Here is an 18,247-nt window from a genome sequence, read left to right as displayed (position 1 = left end):
AGAGAGGATTGGCTTCAGGAGCTGGGAGCAGAGGGCTTGAGTTCTAAGAGTAGGTCTAGCTCTTTGATTAGATCTTGAGCAAAGCCTTGGACTTCACCTCTTGGCTCCCAGCATCTTTGCTAATAAATAGGAAAAAAAAAATGTCCTCCTTAAGTGAACAGCACTGGTGATGTGTAATGTGGCACCATTTGGTGGGTAGTGCATCTGGTGTAACATGGAGCTGAACTCCTTTGAACTCCCTAGGGCTCCTCCCTCCTTTGTGAGAAGCTTGAGGCCCCTTAGAACATCTTCTTTTTTTTCCTTCTCCTCTTTTCTTTCTTTTCCCTCCCTTCTACCCTTACCCCTTTCTTTGCCTTTTATAATTAAAAAATGCTTTTCTGAAAAAGTTTCATAAAAATATCACCTGCACATGGCAAATATTTAAATAGTATAGCAGGGTAGACATTGACAAAGGGGGTTTCCCTCCACCCTAATGTCCTCTGCCTCCAAGGCACCTACTGTTCCCTGTCTCTTCTGTGTGCTTACAGATTTCAATACACATATCAGCCCCCACGCCTTGCCCTCAACAATTTGGAGTAACACCTATTCTATGCATTATTTTTTCCTCCATTTACAATAAATCTTGAGAACTTCCCCAGATCAGCCCATAGAAAACTGCCTTACTCTTTTTACCTGCTGCATGGTATTCCATTGGTGGATATGCCACTGGGGCCCTGGTTTTATGGTACTAAGTCTGATAAGACTCAGAGGCATTTTCCTAGCCCTTCATTGCTGGTGTGTAGATTTATGGAGCCTGCTGTGCGCTCACACAGTGATAGGTGTTGAGGCGTGGAGAGAGGCAGCACCCTGTCCCTTGGGAACCCAGAGCCTGGGAAATTTGGAGAGGGACCAAGGTGCTCCAACAGCTGTATGTGTACAGGGCGGTGGGGCCCTCCCTGGTTCTCTGTGCTTCTGGCGTCAACATCTCCACCAAGGTGGAAGGGAAAAACAGCTGCACTCCTGGCTGATGAAGTCAGGGAAGGGAATCCCCTAGGGAGGAAGTAGAAATCATAAACCCTTCAGGAAGGAGACCACCACTTCTCCTGCTGCCCTCCTCCCGCTCCCCTCCGACCTGCCTAGTTTATAAGACAGAAGATAAGGAAAAAAGCAAAAAGTCGAAAAAAAAAACAGAAGTAAGATAAATAGCCAGACGACCTTGGTGCCACCACCCGGCCCTGGTGGTTAAAAAATAATAATAATAGGCCGGGCGTGGTGACTCATGCCTGTAATCCCAGCACTTTGGGAGGCCGAGGTGGGTGGATCACAAGGTCAGGAGATTGAGACCATCCTGGCTAACAAGGTGAAACCCAGTCTCTACTAAAAATAGAAAAATTAGCTGGGCATGGTGGTGAGTGCCTGTAGTCCCAGCTACTCGGGAGGCTGAGACAGGGGAATGGCATGAACCCAGGAGGAGGAGCTTGCAGTGAGCCGAGATTGTGCCACTACACTCCAGCCTGGGCAACAGAGCAAGACTCTGTCTCAAAAAAAAAAAATAAAATAATAATAATAATAATATCAACCCCTTACCTAAACTACTCGTGTTATCTGTAAATTCCAGACATTGTATGAGGAAGCATTGCAAAAGTTTCTGTTCTGTTAGCTGATGCATGTAGCCCCCAGTCATGTTCTCCATGCTTGCTCGATCTATCACGACCCTTTCACGTGTACCCCTTAGAGTGGTAAACCCTTAAAAGGGCCAGGAATTTCTTTTTCAGGGAGCTCAGTTCTTGAGACATGAGTCCGCGGATGCTCTCGGCCGAATAAAGCCACTTCCTTCTTCAACCTGGCATCTGAGGGGTTTTGTCTGAGGCTCGTCCTGCTGCACCGTGGCTCAAAGAGATTGCAGATAGATCGTGGGGTAGTCACAGTATCTGTAAAGTCTGGGGTGTCACCTACACCCTGACTTCTCCTCATGTGTGAGTATCCTTCAAGCTGGGCCTTTCCACATCAGCCACTCCTGCCTTTTCCCCTCTTTTAGAAAAAATTTTCCGTGAAGTCTGAATATACAATGAGTTAAGCAGGGTTAGCAACGGAAACTTACATCAATGCTAATCTGACAAATACTTACTGATTTTAAACAATTATTACTGTGCCTCTCAATGGGGTTGTGGAAGCCCGTGGTGAAGACTGAGGGAATTAATTATGGGACTTAGATAGAAAGTGCTATAAAAGTCTTAGTTATTGTTACTGGCATTAGCATTTACCCAGCAAATGCTTCTGGGAGGGTTTGGGGTGCTATCATAGAGCGGGTGGTGTGGTGAGGCTGCTGCCGTAATACCTGACTGACAGATAATGGGAGTTCAAGTCAAGAGGATGGTGGGGCTGGGGAGAGGGAGGTGGGAGACCTGGTGATGGGGTGCTAGGAGGAGGGTTTAGCAAAGGCAGAAGGCTCTGGAGGAATGGGGGGAAGGAGCTGGGAAAAATGACCAATGACAAAATGAACCTACTTCCAAATGTTTCTGGCCTTTCTTAGGGCTGAAGCTGATCTGTTCCTCCCCCACACCCCCCGCACTCCCAAAAGGACCTTGCCTGGAGTTCCCTTTAGCTTGCTTCATCTGGATGGGGTGGGCCTGCTAGGGGCTCCCATGGAGACCTCTGTAGAGATGAGTCCAGGGTTCACAGTGGCAGCAAGTTCTGCCTTGGAGGTGCCACTCAACATGAATGTAGAGTCACCAAAACCATGCCAGGTCCCAGGAAAAACCGGGGGTGTTGGGGAGGCCCTGGTGGGAATGGAGCAAGATGACACTCTAAGGACTGAATATTGTCAGCATTTTCCTGGGCCTGAGAAAAAGCCCACAAGGAGGGGTGGGCCTCCTTTTTCCGTTATTGTATAAACAGGGCAGAGGCAGGACAGACAGACGGCACCAAGGGCTTCCGGAGGGAGAGCCTGGGATTCGCATGGTTCGGTCCTGGCTGGCTCAAAGACTCACTGCTGGTCTTTGAGACTTCCAGGAAGTGGGTTTTCTTGGTGGTGTTTGGGACTGGGGCAGGTGTAAATATTTATGTGCTCCTTACCTCTTAAAGTGAAAGCCTATGTTTATTCTGAGCCCCAGAGCAGCTTCTAAGCCCCACTATTTCTGGGCTCAAGCAGGTGAACAAAGAAAAAGTATTGCTGTGCGATGATCGCCAGGCAGCCTCTTCCCAGCTGCCCAGGACCTGTCGCCCTTGACACCTCCATGGCTGTCCCTATACACCACCAGCACCAAGCTTCGCAGGTGCCTGCTGGGTTTCTGGCTTGCATCCCTTCCCTGCGGCCACCAACTGACGCCTGCATTCACATTCTAAGGAACCCATCTGTCCCAACCATCACGACACCCCCCTTACCCCCACTCTTAGCTGCAGCCCACACAGGTCACAGCCATTAGATCCTTCCCCTGAAGCACTGCTTCCCTCCTGCCGCTCTCAGGGCTCCCTCCTGCCTTCCATGCCCAGGACAGGGCCTCCCGGCCTCCCCAGGTCTCTGGAGCAGAGGTTGTGCCTTCCTCATGTGGTCAGGCTCAGGCTGGGAAGGAGCGGCCCAGAGGTGGGGGGAGGCACGGGTGCAGGACTGCCTCTTCCCCGGTGGTGGACGCTGAAGCCTGTCCACCTGAATTGGAGGCGGGGAGGGGCAGTCGACTGACCACCAGGCAGGGGAGCAGGGCGCGGGCTCAGAGGGAGGGAGTGGGAGGCCGAGGGAGAAGAACAAGGTGCTTGTGGCGATGAGTATCAGAAGGCAGAGCGGAGCTGCTCCAGAAAGGCTGGCTCTGTGGAGGTGAGGACCTGCAGGTGGGCCTGGCCTCTCTGTGGGATGGTGCCCAGGGCAGGAGGAAGAGAAACACCTGTTTAGAGACAGGGGGAGGGTCTGGGCCAGTTGTGTGCGGACTCTGCCTTGGAGGCAGGGGGAACCAGGGCGGGGCCGTCTGTGTAATTCTAATGTCATTTGCTAATGGTGGGTGCCCGCAGCCAGGGAGCAAGAGGGGAGGAGATGGGACCACCCGGCCAGAGAGAGGAGGGGTCGAAGGCCCCCTTGGAGGAAGGGCCCAGCGCACAGGGCCTGCAAGGAGTTGGCCCCTTCCCCACCCACAGCTGGGCAGTGCCCACCGAGATCATCCTCCCTACTTCACAGACAGAGACACAAAGGCCAGACAGCTTGAGGTTAAGGAGCTCGGCCAAGCCCACACCACCAGTACAGGGTGGGGGCCGGGATTTGACCCAGGTCCACAGGGTGCCCACTCTCTAGGCAGCACCCGCACAGAACAGGTCAGGGGCTGCACGCTGGGCAGGAATGCATCTTCGGCTAGAAAGAGTCTAGAAGGAAGGCCAGAAGTGGCGAGACTGCACAGTTAAGAAGTGCTAAAAAGTCACACTGGACAGACCTGGTCTTGGTGGCCAAGCGCTGAAGTCACCCCTGCAGCCGTCCTCCGCTTTGGCGCCTCTTCCCAGCGTCCCTGCCCCCCTCCTTTGGCCCTCCTGGAAACGGCACCTTGCGTTTTCTGTTGCCCTTGCCTATACAGCACAAACATGCTCATTTAAGAAGAAGTGGAACGTGGGAGGCAGCAGACAACTGTGTTCATCTGAAAGGAGGAGGCCCCATCCCCGTGCAGGCGCTGCCCCTGGGGATGAAATTCCCAAGCTTGTTGGGGATTCTCCCGCCTGGCGTTGCCGCTCTGAATGCCAGCACCTAACCCCCTAATGTCCCTGCTGCAGCCCTCCCAGCTTCCCCCCTGCACCCTCCCAGCAACTCCCTGTACCCCTCCTAGGATCGCCTCTGCATCCCCCATCATCCCCCCTGCACCCCTCGCGGCATCCCCCCTGCACCCCCCAGCATCCCCCCTGCAGCCCCCCAGCATCTCCCCTGCACCCCCCAGCATCCCCCTGCAGCCCCCCAGCATCTCCCCTGCACCCCCAGCATCCCCCCTGCAGCACCCCCAGCATCTCCCCTGCACCCCCAGCATCCTCCCTGCAGCCCTTCCAGCATCCCCCTGCACCCCTCCCAGGATCTCCCCTGTAACCCCCATTATCCCCCCTGAACCCCTCGCAGCATCCCCCCTGCACCCCCCAGCATCCCCCCCGCACCCCCGGCATCCCCCCTGCACCCCTCCAGCATTCCCCTTGCACCCTACCAGTATCCCCCTGCATCCCGGCCTCCAAGCCTCCCGCCCACCTTGCGGTCCCCGCCCTGGCGTCTAGGTGGCACCAGAATCCCGCGCGGACTCCTCCCGCTGGGAGCCGCCCTCGCTTGCCCGTGGTTGTCCAGCTCAGTCCCTCTCGACGCTCAGCCCAACCGGCCGCACAGTTTTCAGGGGTCAGTTCCTCCAAGTACAAGGGGCGGTGGCTTCTCTGGAGCTGCAAACTTGTCACTGCTATTTCCTTTCAGTCTTCTACTTCCTATCGTTCCTGGCCTCCTCTTGGGGAGAGGTAGAGCCCTTTCCCCTCCGCCTCAGGGACAACCTAAAGCAAGTACTGCATGTGCCCTTTTTAAAGTTTCAAATAATTTTAGCAAAAAGGATATTAACATTAAATCAATTTTTAAACTTTTTGAAAAAATTATCAAAACAACATGCACATGGTTCAAAACAATAGGCTCCTGCTGGGCCCTTTCAGATAATTCAAATTGTCACCAGGTTGGAGTGCAGTGGTTCGATCACGGCTCACTGCAGCCTCGACCTCCCGGGCTCAGCTGATCCTCCACCTCAGCCTCCTGAGTAGCTGGGAACACAGGCGCGAGCAACCACGCCCGGCTAATTAAAAAAAATTTTTTTTCTAGAGATGGGGTCTTGCTGTGTTGCCCAGGCTGGTCTTGAATTCCTGGGCTCAAGCGATCCTCCTGCCTCAGCCTCCCAAAGCACTGTGCTCCTTTTTGACGCAGCTTTGAACTGTAGCTGGTTAACAAAATGAGAACCAGTTCTTCATTCCTTCTTTGTGGAAGTCTTTATTGTGAGACTTTGGGGACGGAGAGGAATTAGACAAGGGCCTCTAAGCTGAGCTCACATCCCAGCCGGGCAGTCAGATAAACGCATGGGTACCGAGTCCCAGGAAGAAAGAGAGAGCAGGTTTCGGGATGGGGGCCGATGGGGAGGTGTCCGAGGTCAAGAAGAAGCGGCACGAGCAGACCCCTGTATGCCGTCCTGGGGGCGGGGGGCGGCGGGGGAGGCGCACACCTGCCCCTTTGTGCAGCCTGCCCCCTCCCGCAAAGTTAAAGAGCAGGAAAGTCAGGATTCCTCGCTCGGCCCTGCCCTGCCGGCTGCTCCGCGCTCCGCTCCTCCCTGCGAGCGTCTGTGTGTGTCGGGGGTCCCTCCCCTCCTGGCTCTGGGGTCGGGCGTGCACCCCGCCCAGTAGCGCGGCCCCTCCCGGGCGAGCGCATCCCCATCCAGCGGGAGCGCCGAGCCGCGGCCGCGGGGAAGCATTAAGTTTATTCGCCTCAAAGTGACGCAAAAAATTCTTCAAGAGCTCTTTGGCGGCGGCTATCTAGAGATCAGACCATGTGAGGGCCCGCGGGTACAAATACGGCCGCGCCGGCGCCCCTCCGCACAGCCAGCGCCGCCCGGTGCCTCGAGGGCGCGAGGCCCGCTCGCCTCCCCAGCCCGGGACCAGCCTCCCCGCGCAGCCCGGCAGGTGGGTCCGCTTTTCCTCTCCGCCTCGAACCCACGTTTCTTTCCAGAACTTCTTCCCCGCCTCGGGGAGGGGGATAGAACCGCTGCGCCCCCACCGCCCTGCGAGAAGGCGAGGACGTGCATGCGCCCCAGCGGTGGGCGCCGGATCCTGTCCCTGCGCCCTCCACGCTCAGCAAGAGCCAGAGCTGAAGCGGACCGGCCAGAGTGGGAGACGAGGAACTTGGAGTGCTCGAAGGGGGCGGGCGTAGGGGGCTCCTTTGTCTATTGTTGCAGGGGCTTTGCAACCTCTTGAGGACCCGCGAAAGACCCCTTAAAGAGGGTCTTGAGCAAAGTGCTGTCCTGCACTTTGGGAAAAGTTGCTTTCGTTTCAACCCATGGTTTATGTTTGATCTTTACTTTGCTGTCGTCGCATGCAGGTGGCTTTATGCAAAGGGAGAGTTCTGGTTGACATAAATGCCCAGAGAGCTAGAGAAATCTCTGAGTGGCGGTTAAGTGGGCCGAGTCTCCGTGCGCTTGGGTGGTTTCACTGTCAGAGCTGAGGCGCGCTCAGACACCTCACAGGCCATTCAGAATATATGTGAAGCTCCAATTCCAACGACTGTGCTACGTGGTTGAAGGGTATAACCATCATTTGCTTGAGAATTGTGTATATTCAAACTGGTTCTTGAAAGAAAGCTCTCTGGAGCTCAAGAGTGGATTTGGGTCTTGGGCTAAGGAGCAGATTTTCTTCTGAACTGGGGCTTTTGCCTATTGAATTGTTCCTTTTCCATTTGGGACTCTGAAGAATTTGAGAGGGGTTGAATTTCTGAATCAGACATTACAAAGACTTTGTGTATGTATTTTTACGATCACTTTTGTCCAGAAAAGTGAACCAGGTCAATGGATTATTTATGAGCCTGCTAGCTAACTCTCATCATAGGAAGACGAGATCAAATATTTAATGTGTTTTGCCTTCAGTTACATAGGAAAAATGTCTAAGAAGGTGACATTGGGACTTGTGTTTAATGAAACAGAGAACTGTGGGCAGCGTCAGTGTTGGGTTTTTAGGAGCGCAGGGAGCACACAGCTTTGACTCTGTCTCATTACTTGCTTCTGTGTGAAGCCACTGAGGCCCCAGGGTTCGGGTTTTCCTACCACGCACTCTGGGGTGGCAGTGACCGTTCCAACATGGATGAGTGAGAGGCAGGTTCTTATGAAGTTTGTGCAAATTGAGCAAGCCACTTGGGGCATGGGTTTTTCCTCTTTTCTTTCTTTCTTTCTTTTTCCCACTAAAGAACAGATTGAAACTGCTTCACAATTAATCAAAAGTCCCCTCAACACTCTGGTGATCCATCTAAGACCTCTCAGAGATATAACCACCAGCACAGATATTCAAACCCATTTTTTTCAATCTCGTTGTTTAAGAAATATATATATATACTAGAAGTGGGATGGGGGAATAATGTTGATGTTTTAATGGAATCTGACAGACCTCAGAAATTCCTCTCAGGGGATGTTTAGAGTCGTCTGAGCATTTTGATGAAACTTGGAGAGGCATGTTGAAGAGTTTCGCAAATAGGTGAGGTGCCTGAGGAACGGGGATGCTTGGCTGGAGGGGGGTTTAGGAGCATGGATCAGTCTGTTTCTTACAGCAGGTGCTTGCTTCCCAAACACCCTGGATGTCCCCTGCCAAACAGAAACACAGGTAACTCCAGACATTAAGCCAATACGTGGCAGCTCCTTCTCCTTCCTAGTTGTGGAATGAATGGTATAATTGGAGAGAACATAGAAGGCAGGGCTTCCTGAAGAAGCTTAATTTTAATTTGGCTTCATGAATCAACAGGATATGGTCATGACTTGACTTTTTCTAAAGATGTCTGGACAGCCAGAGCAAAAATTATACAGTCACTTTTGGTTGTTGTTGAGAAGGTAACTCAGACCTTAGTTATTCCCAGTAACATGTCAGCTCCTTGTGGTCCTCAGCTCTAAATGAGGGCTGTGGGGAGGACTGCCTAACATGATGTCCGAGTCCTCTCCAACTCACTCTGCAACCATGACCCTAACCTCTCCACTTTAAGAAAACATGAGTTGAAATGATGGTGCAAAAATGCTGGAGGGCCGATACTCTCTACCCAGATATCACCTTCAAATCAGGGTCTCCTGGGGATCCCCTCGGGTTTCACTCTAAGGCAGAGGCTTTGCACACTCTGACACACGTAAGTTAACCCCTGCATCTTAACCACATCCAACCGACAGGGGCCCAATAACCTGACTCCCCAGCTGCCCAAATGCCCTTTGCAAGATGCCCAGGGTGTGGTGTGGTAGAAATGGCCCCCAGGCAGCACAAATTTGGGCTGCGCCGATTTTCCTGTCCAGTCCCTGGGCTATTAACAGCCACCTCCACTCCCCTGATGTTTGTGGTGTTCCATGGAACATACGTGGATGTGGAGTGAAACATCTCATAAAAGCGCCTGTTTCTCCACACTTGGGACAAGTGAGGCAGACTCCCTTGCTCTTACAGGGAATCTGTTTCTGGGCTTAACCAGGCAAAATGACATTCCAAGGGAAGAAAACTCCCATCTTTCTAGGAGGGACCCAGGGGAAAACAGATGAAACTAGCCTTTCACAGAAACCTGGCATCAATGATCTTCCCTGAGCAGAAAGGCAAATTGCTCTTCTAGGTAGGCACGGGGCTCCACCATCGGCCTACACAGCCCCGTACTTCCAGGTGGAGCTCACCGTGCTGACTTTGGTTCACATTCAGAAATGTTGCTCTGTGAGTAACGTCTCTGCAGGGGCTGCTCCCTTCAGCCTGACTTTTGTTCACTCTGGGTGACTGGGAAGACGAATGCTCATTTACTGAATGTCAACAACGTGCTTTTAAATGGGAACAAGTGTTTTCCCAGCCCTGTGTCTAATGAGGTGACAAAATGAGTAGCGATAAAGTGGATGTGAGGCAGTCTGACTGCCTTATTATTATTTCCATCTTTCCTTTGCCCCCCCTGGAACCTGGCAGCAGCTCCCCAGCTTGCATCCCAACCCCGAACCAAGGGGATTTGTTAATGGGATTTAAGCCATAGGCTCTTTAACACCCAGGACTGGATGGACCTCCATTAATCCCAGAAGCCCCTGGGCTGCAAAAGGAGAGACGCACCCCAGTGATGTGGAGACAGAGAGGCAATGTCCCAGGGTCTTCAGGTACTGACGAGTGACAGACGGCAAGGGAAGGGTCTCCTGGGATGGTGATGTCTAGTTCTTCAGGTCATTCTTTGAGGTAGTGAGGGCAGAGGTGACAGGAGGGGTTGTGACGAGACCAGGTGGTGATCTGGGCGAGCACTTCTCAGCCAAGCTGGGGACACAGCGATCCCATTGTGTGCTTCGGGAGAGCCCAGAGCCCCAGGCTGGGTGGGCAGCTGGCAGGAGGGGGCAAGTACGTGGGCCTTTGCCATCTTGGGTTTTGGTGTGATCTTTCTGTGTGTATACAGGAAAAAAGAGCATTTCATTTCATTTGTTACTGAACTGTTGAATAAAATAAGCTGATTTGTTTTCTCTAAGGGAACTTTTTCCTCTAAGGGGCCAAGAATTAGAGAGTGGGAGACCTGGAAGGACAAGGGAGGGGTTCTGCTCCCCGTAGCTCTGTGCATGGCTGGCTCTAGCTCACCCACGGCTCTTGAGGACAAAGCCAGGCCTAGAACTTTAGTCTCTTGTACTTTTGCTCTCTTCTCTTCCCTCCGTAATGATGGGCATGTCTTCTTTAAAAGGCGAACCAAATAGCTGGCCCTTTCTCTTGTTTCAGAGTTGGGGAGCTGGGCCGAAGGAATAGGGAGGGAAGAGCCTGGAGGAGAGAGGGGAGATAAGCTATTCTGGCCAGCAGGGAGCTTTGGCTGACTGGAAGTTTCCCAGCACTGGCTGAGGGCTAGAATTATTTTTTCTTTTGAAAATTTTCAACTGAAAAATCAGAGATATGGTCCATTTTCACCAGTTAACATTTTGCCAGTTTGTGTACAAAGTCACTCTAATTATGCATATATCTAATTTTTGCATATGCAGTATATGTATAATTTGATATGTTATGTGTAATATATAAGATCATTAATATAATTATGCCATTTATGTATCTGTATGTATACATACAGATATATATACACACTATATATATACACATATGTACATACAGATACAGATATATATACATACATACATATGTACATACAGATACATACAGTGTATATATGTATCTGTATATACTATATGTATATATAAACTATATGTATCTGTATGTATACCTACAGATATATAGTGTGTATATATATCTGTAGGTATACATACAGATATATATACTATATATATAGGTTCAACTAATATATATAGTTGAACCTTTGAGAGTTTGCAGACTTCCAGATACTTCTTCCTTAAATACTTCAACATACATTTCCAACGACCAAGGACCTTCTCGTACATAACCACAGTGCCATTTTCATGCTGGGGGAACTGGAGTTGGATACAATACTATTATCGCACATACAGCTCATATTCCCATTTCCCCCGCTGTCTCAATGATGTCCTTTTTAGGTTACAGTGTTACTTTGTGAGACTGTAAACTAAGGGTCAGAAAGTTTTTCTTGCTCTCATCTCAGTGCATATCTGAGAACTAGACTGGTGCAATGATGTGTAAGGATGAACTGATTTTTCATGAGTGTCCCCAACTGTGTGACTCACACTAAAGCACATCTCAGAAATTTTTGACCTAAGAGTATAGGCACCTTTGAGCAGCAACAGCCAAACTCCAAACACCTTGTGGCTGAAGAGGTGGTCGCACGTGTCCTCCGCGCCCCCTCTCCACCTGGATGCACCCCTCTCCTCCAGCAGCCTCACCTCACCTGACCTCACCTCTCCTTCTCCCCTCCATGCCCCACCCAGAGAAATGGGCCAGTTTCTCCTCTCTTTTCTCTTCTCCACTCCCATTTTATTTCGTAGCTCCACTTCAAACCCCTTTTTCCCCACTTCCCTCTTCCACCTTGCTCAGCAGCCACAGGTGAATCCACCCTTATTTCATAGCACCCTCTCCCTGGGGCTGTTTTTTCCCCTCTTCTCTCTGTCTTGGGTCCCTCTGTGGGCCTAATCATGTCTGTTGTACACAAAGGTAATCTTAGTAACATACCTGTATAAAGGAAAAGAAAAGCTGTGTGTGGACATGTTCCCATGTGTTTTATCTTGATTCTTACTTATTGCATAAATTGTATTTATCACAACAGTAAAGGAGTGTTTGGAAGGTGTAAGTGACATTCCTAATCCTGCTTAATCTAACACATCATCTGTTTTGAGTTTCTCAAGTCTCTTTCCCAGCCTCGTCCACATTTAAATATACTACGGTAACAGAGTAAAAGCAGTTTTGTTTTCTGCAAAAAGTTGTAAGTTGTGAAATTACGTGTCACAAGGAATTCATGTCATCAATGTCATCTTCTTCTTCTTCTTTTTTTTTTTTGAGATGGAGTTTTGCTCTTGTTGTCCAGGCTGGAGTGCAATGGCCCAATCTCAGCTCACCACAACCTCTGCCTCCTGGGTTCAAGCTATTCTCCTGCCTCGGCTTCCAAAAGGCTGGTATTACAGGCATGCGCCACCATGCCTGGCTAATTTTTGTATTTTTAGTAGAGACAGGGTTTCTCCATGTTGATCAGGCTGGTCTCGAACTCCCGACCTCAGCTGATCCGCCCACCTTGGCCTCCCAAAATGCTGGGATTACAGGCGTGTAACACTGCGCCCAGCCCATGTCATCAACTTCTAAAGAACTTGGACCAGGCTCAGTGGCTCATGCCTGTAATCTCAGCACTTTGGGAGGCTGAGGCAGGAGGATTGCTGGAGTCCAGGAGTTCAAGACCAGCCTGGGCAACATAGCGAGACCTCATCTCTACTGTGTATTTTAAAACTGAACAACAAACAAAACTAAAGACCTCACAAGTGCCTAAAAGACACCTCTGTGGAATCTGTACAAGGATCTCCCTGCTCCTTGTTCTTCTTTCCTTAAATTTAGTTTTCCTTAAGAACCAAAAAGAAGGTTAAAATAAAGAAAGAAAGGACTTCGGATCAGTCTCATTGTCAGCCACCTCCCCACCCCTACGCCATCGTGTAGCACTTAACAACGCTGTGTTCTACAGCTTTCGTTTCAGATGTTTTAGTTTACACATTTATTTCTGTGGGTTAGGAAATATATTCTAAGTTCCAAACCACCAGCTCACAGATGAACATTTGGAGCCCAGACCGCTGATGGGTGTGCCTGCCAGCACTTGTTTCAAAGTCTGAAAGCCCATCCTGGGCTCTTTAATCCTGGGCATGTCAGTCTCTTCCTGTCCATAGTCCATGAAAATGACTGTTAAGGCAGCCCTCCTCCTCTGCCCACAAGATGCACAGCCAATCTTCCCGATGGGTGAGGCAGGGAGGGACAGGGCCCCTTAGAATAGAACCTTGATCCCATTTGACTTAACTCCAGGGAGGAGAGAAAGAGCAGCACCTCACGTGGAGCTCAGATCTGTTGGCACCCTCGCCCAGCCAGGAAACCCAAAACAAGCCCTCCATGCTGAGAGCTTACAGGGCGTGCTCCAGTCTGCAAGTATTTGGACTCAGGGACGTGTAGCCATAGCCCCTGCTTCCAGGGGCACACGAAGCAAATGTACATAAAAGGATAACTAATGATGCCTGGTAATCAATGGCGAGTGACAAATGAGAATTGAGTAGAAAGAGTGTATCTTGGGCTGGAGTGGTGAGAGGAGGTGGATAGAAGCTTATGCCAGGCCTTGGAGGGTGCAGGATAATTACAGGAAGGGAAGCTACAGGGTGGGGACGCACACGGCATGGTTGGTGCCTACTGGCCCCTGAATAACCTGCGGTATTTGTTAAAAACTGCAGATCCCTGAGTGCCCACGTGGATCTCTTGAATTAGAATCTCTAGGAGAGCAGCCCAGGAGTCTGTTTCCTAGGTGACCCCAAGCACTGATTGAGAGGAACAAGCATGACCCAGTGAGGCCCGTGCCGGGAGCCACAGATCACTTAAGTCCCAAGTCTTGTGGGCCTCAGTTTCCATGACTAGGGTGTGAAGTAGAAAGGCAGAATGGGTTGCGGATGTGTGGTGGTGATAGTGACATCAATTCACTGTCATTTATTGATGCTTCCCTGTGCTAGAAGCATGAGTTAAGCATGTGTCATACTTTAAGTCCCATGACAGCCTTTAGGAAGTAGCGGTTTTAACAGTCTGCTTTTACACAGGAGGAAATGGAAGCTAAGAGAAGTTAAGTGACCCACTCAAAGTCACACAGCCAGTAAGTGGTGGACCAGGGATTCCAGTGCAGACCTGAAATAGAAAGGAGAGCTATGGGTTGTGAACACAGGAGCTAATGAAGGATGACTCTGGAAGGAAGTTAGTCTGGGCTTGGCTGTTTATGTTCACTGGAGGAGGGCTGTTCACGTCTGCTGTGCTAAATTCATTTCTTTCTAGTAAAGTCAAAATAAATAATCCAGTATCCTTTTGGCCAGCCTCTCGGGGGGACCTTGACCCTATCACAAGGGGCATATCCTCTAGATTTTATACTCTGTGTAGAGAGAAGCCCAGGGCTATCCTCTCCCAGGCAGGGAAAGTTCTGGACAGAAATTATTTTCCTTTCTCATGATAACTGGCCCAAATGGCCCTGAGGATTTTATCCTATTTAATTCCTCTCCAAAAAATTAAACCAGGCTGGGTGCAGTGGATCATGCCTGTAATCCCAGCGCTTTGGGAGGCCAAGGAGGGAGGATTGCTTATAGGCCAGGAGTTCAAGACCAACCTGGGCAACATGGTGAAACCCCATCTCTGAAAAAAAATACAGGAAATTAGCTGGGTGTGGTGGCACACACCTGTAATCTCAGCTACTCGGGAGCCTGAGGTGGGAAGATTCCTTGAGCCCGGGAGGTTGAGGCTGCAGAGAGCCGCTGTGATCATGCCACTGCACTCCAGCTTGGATGACAGTGCAAGACTCTGTCTCTTAAAACACACACACACACACACACACACACAAACACACACACAAAGAAACAGAAAAAACATTAAACTGTTTGACTCTGTCATATAAGGAATCCTTTGGATAAGGAGATGGCTGTGATAGTGGAGTTCATTTCTACCCTTTTTGTCCAAAAAAAAAAGCAGATTTTCTCTATTCTCTTCATTTCTATCATGAAATCTCTTCAATTCATTGGAAAGGCAAGCCAGGAGTCCCTATGGCTTCCGACCTGTGCCCCCATAACCCTGCACGCTTCGGGAACACAGCAGTGCCTTCAGCAGATGCAAACGTGAGCCCCCATTTTACACTGCAGAGCCTGCAAGGAAGGATCAGCTAACAGCCAAGGTCCTGTGAGAGAAACTGTGCAATAGCAGCAAAGGAAGACTTAAAGCCTGGGGGCAACTGTGGTGCAAAACATGTGAGCTATCTAAACACGCCGCGGCAAGCCAGCGGCAGCCTCCCTTCACCACGGGATGTGCGGCAGCACCAGCCTCTCCAGAAGCATCGTGTTTTTCCTAGCAGTTGGTCTTCTTTTTCAGATTTTAGGCTTGGCCTGTGGACTCGATGCAGGCAGGACTGTGCCTGCCTTGTTTCTTTTTTCTTTCTTTCTTTCTTTTTCTTTTTTTTTTTTTTTTTAAAACAGAGTCTCACTCTATTGCCCAGGCTGGAGCGCAGTTTGGCTGACTGTAACCTCTGCCTCCCGGGTTCAGGCAATTCTCATGCATCAGTCTTCTGAGTAGCTGGGATTACAGACATGCACCACCACGCCCGGATAATTTTTTGTATTTTTATTTTTATTTATTATTTGAGACAGAGTTTCACTCTTGTCACTCAGGCTGGAGTGTAGTGGCTCGATCTTGGCTCACTGCAACCTCTGCTTCCTGGGTTCAAGCAATTCTCCTGCCTCAGCCTCACAAGTAGCTGAGATTACAGGCACCCGCCACCACACCCAGCTACTTTTTGTATTTTTAGTAGAGACAGGATTTCACCATGCTGGCCAGGCTGGTCTCAAACTCCTGACCTCAGGTGATCCGCCCGCCTTGGCTTCCCAAAGTGCTGGGATTACAGGTGTGAGCCAGTTGGCCTGGCCTGCCTGCCTTGTTTCTAAGGAGCCTAGCACATGTGGGCCTATGCACATCTTTGCTGAGGGAGTGCTTCTCCATGGAGAGGGCCAGATTCCATGTTTACTGCTTCGGGTGGCACCAGCGTTCCATAATTCCCATCACTCATGGGAGATGCCCTGGGAACTTCAGCCTCCCTCTGAATAGAGAATACGAACTGCCAGTTGGCTCTATGACCTGTAACTAATCCTATCTCAGCGTTAAACCCACAGTTCATTTGTTTTTGTTTGTTTTGAAAAAGAAAGTTGAGTTTCCTGAGAAATGAACTCACTTTGATCTTGACACATGAAGTCAAAGTTCAACATTTCTGTAGTGTCTTTCTGCTTTGAAGGCACTGATAGGCATCAAGTAGATGGAGCGTCATAGGCATTTCCAAAGGGCTGGGTGTTTATGACCAATCGTGATAATTACATGCTTGTTCAGGTACGGGTTGCTCCTGGCTATAGAGACAAAGTGTGTGGAAAGAGGAATGGAGATTTGATCAGGAGAAGTTTAAATAGAAACAGTCCTTTTTTACTTGGAGTCAGGGATTGGGGGAATGGAGTGCATTAGCTTCAGGAGAGTTAAGAGAAAGTCAACCACTCCCATTGGCTGGTCAACTGCACCCCTCATGTGCAGAGACCTAGGGGGACGAGGCTTCTGTCTGCCAGCTGTCATCCCACAGCAGAGATGGGGTCCATGGCACCACCCTCAGCCTGTCACCAGCTCAGCCTGGAACAACAGCACACATCCAAGATGCAAAGGAAGGCTTCCTTCTGGGGCTTTTTCTGGCCATGGAGAAACTCAAAGGCTGCCTGGAGAAGGTCACAGCTGTAATATTGAACTCGTTTGCAATCTTTCCACCCAGCAGGATAAAAATACCTTTTAAAAAAAGAAAGCTTAGAAGAGGGCATTCTCAGAAACCAACCTTCTTAACAACTCACACTTCTCTATTCCTGGGTCAGCTTGTTTTCAGCCATTGTTATGTGCAAGTCTTGATAGAAAAAGCCAGCCAGGGCTCTGCAGAATCAGAAAAAATAGGAAGAGAGTCTGGGGCTCCACAGGCAGGAGCTTGCAGGCAGAAAGGGCCCCGGGCACATGGCATCTGCTCCTGGCAGACCTGATTAGTCACCGAGAGGAGTTTTCCTCTACCTGGCAGAGGCAGAGGAGTAAGTTAAGAAAAGGAGATGTGTGTCTCCTTTGAGTGGCTGTAACTTTCTGTTTGCACCCCAGATTCTATGATGAGGGGTGGGGGCTCAGTAGGAGAACCCCAAAAAGCACAGCTGGATAGAGAGAGACAGCCTGTGGGGAGAGGTTGCCTGGTCATGAGTTGTCTGAGGGATGCTCTGGGTTTTCTTGCACTGGGGCCGTTTCAGCCTGTTGATATAAAATTTTTTAATTAAAAAAATTAAAAAGAACTAGGGGATATTTCAGGAAACAAGACCTCTGTAATGGCTCAGAACACAAATAGAAACAGCGTATTACTCTTCCAGGAGCTGCTCACCATAGTTGCCAGGAATTCAGGACTGGATGCCTTCGGGGCTGAACCCCTGAGGACTCCCGAGGACACACGTTGCCCCCAAAATCTACCTACCTGCACGCATTTTCTACTCTCTCTGCAGGACACCTCAAGGGAGAAAGTAAACAAAATCCAGAACAAATCATTTGGTCCCTGAGGCAGGAGGGTAACTGCTCACTGCTGCGGCTAAATGTCTGTTTCCTTTCCCCAAAGTATTGCTTCTGAGATGGACTGCATTTCCCTTCCATAGATCCTCTGGGCCTGGGTAGAGAGGCCAGGGAACGACTGGGTGATGCAATTGGAGCTTCTGTTTAAGTGAGAGGAAAGTGGCAGTACTGAAAATAGAAGAGGTTCTTGCAGAAAATTGTGGGGCCAGGCCAGGCATGGTGTCTCACACCTGTGATCCCAGCTCTTTGGGAGGCCAAGGCGGGTGGATCATGTGAGGTCAGGAGTTCGAGACCATCCTGGCCAACATAGTGAAACCCCATCTCTACTAAAAATATAAAAATTAGCCAGGCATGGTGGAGCACGCCTGTAGTCCCAGCTACTCAGAGGCTGAGGCACAAGAATCACTTGAACCCGGGAGGCAGAGGTTGTGGTGAGCCAAAATTATGCCACTGCACATCAGCCTGGGCAACAGAGCAAGACTCTGTTTCAAAAAAAAAAACAAAACTGTGGGGCCAGTGGGAGGAAGAGCAAGGGAAGGAGCAGCTCTGTCAACTCGGTGCCCTCCGGCTGCACAGGGAAAAGCTCTTCCTGCCATTTGGCCTTCAAGTTCGTCAGTTGTTTAATGTACAAAACATGTCATTGATATAGGCCGGAGGGAAGTACAGAGGCCTTCTTAAACAACACAACCATTGACCACCAAGTCCAGGTTTAATTTAGCTGAATATTTAAATATGTTGACATCTCATCATGTAATAAAATAATAATATCCCTTGGCCTGGTAAATGGTTACCTATGGTGGGTGAGAGGATGTGTGGTTATTTT

This window comes from Pongo abelii, chromosome 19 (assembly GCF_028885655.2).
Source record: "Pongo abelii isolate AG06213 chromosome 19, NHGRI_mPonAbe1-v2.0_pri, whole genome shotgun sequence".
Taxonomy (NCBI): domain Eukaryota; kingdom Metazoa; phylum Chordata; class Mammalia; order Primates; family Hominidae; genus Pongo; species Pongo abelii.
This window is presented reverse-complemented; position numbering follows the sequence as displayed.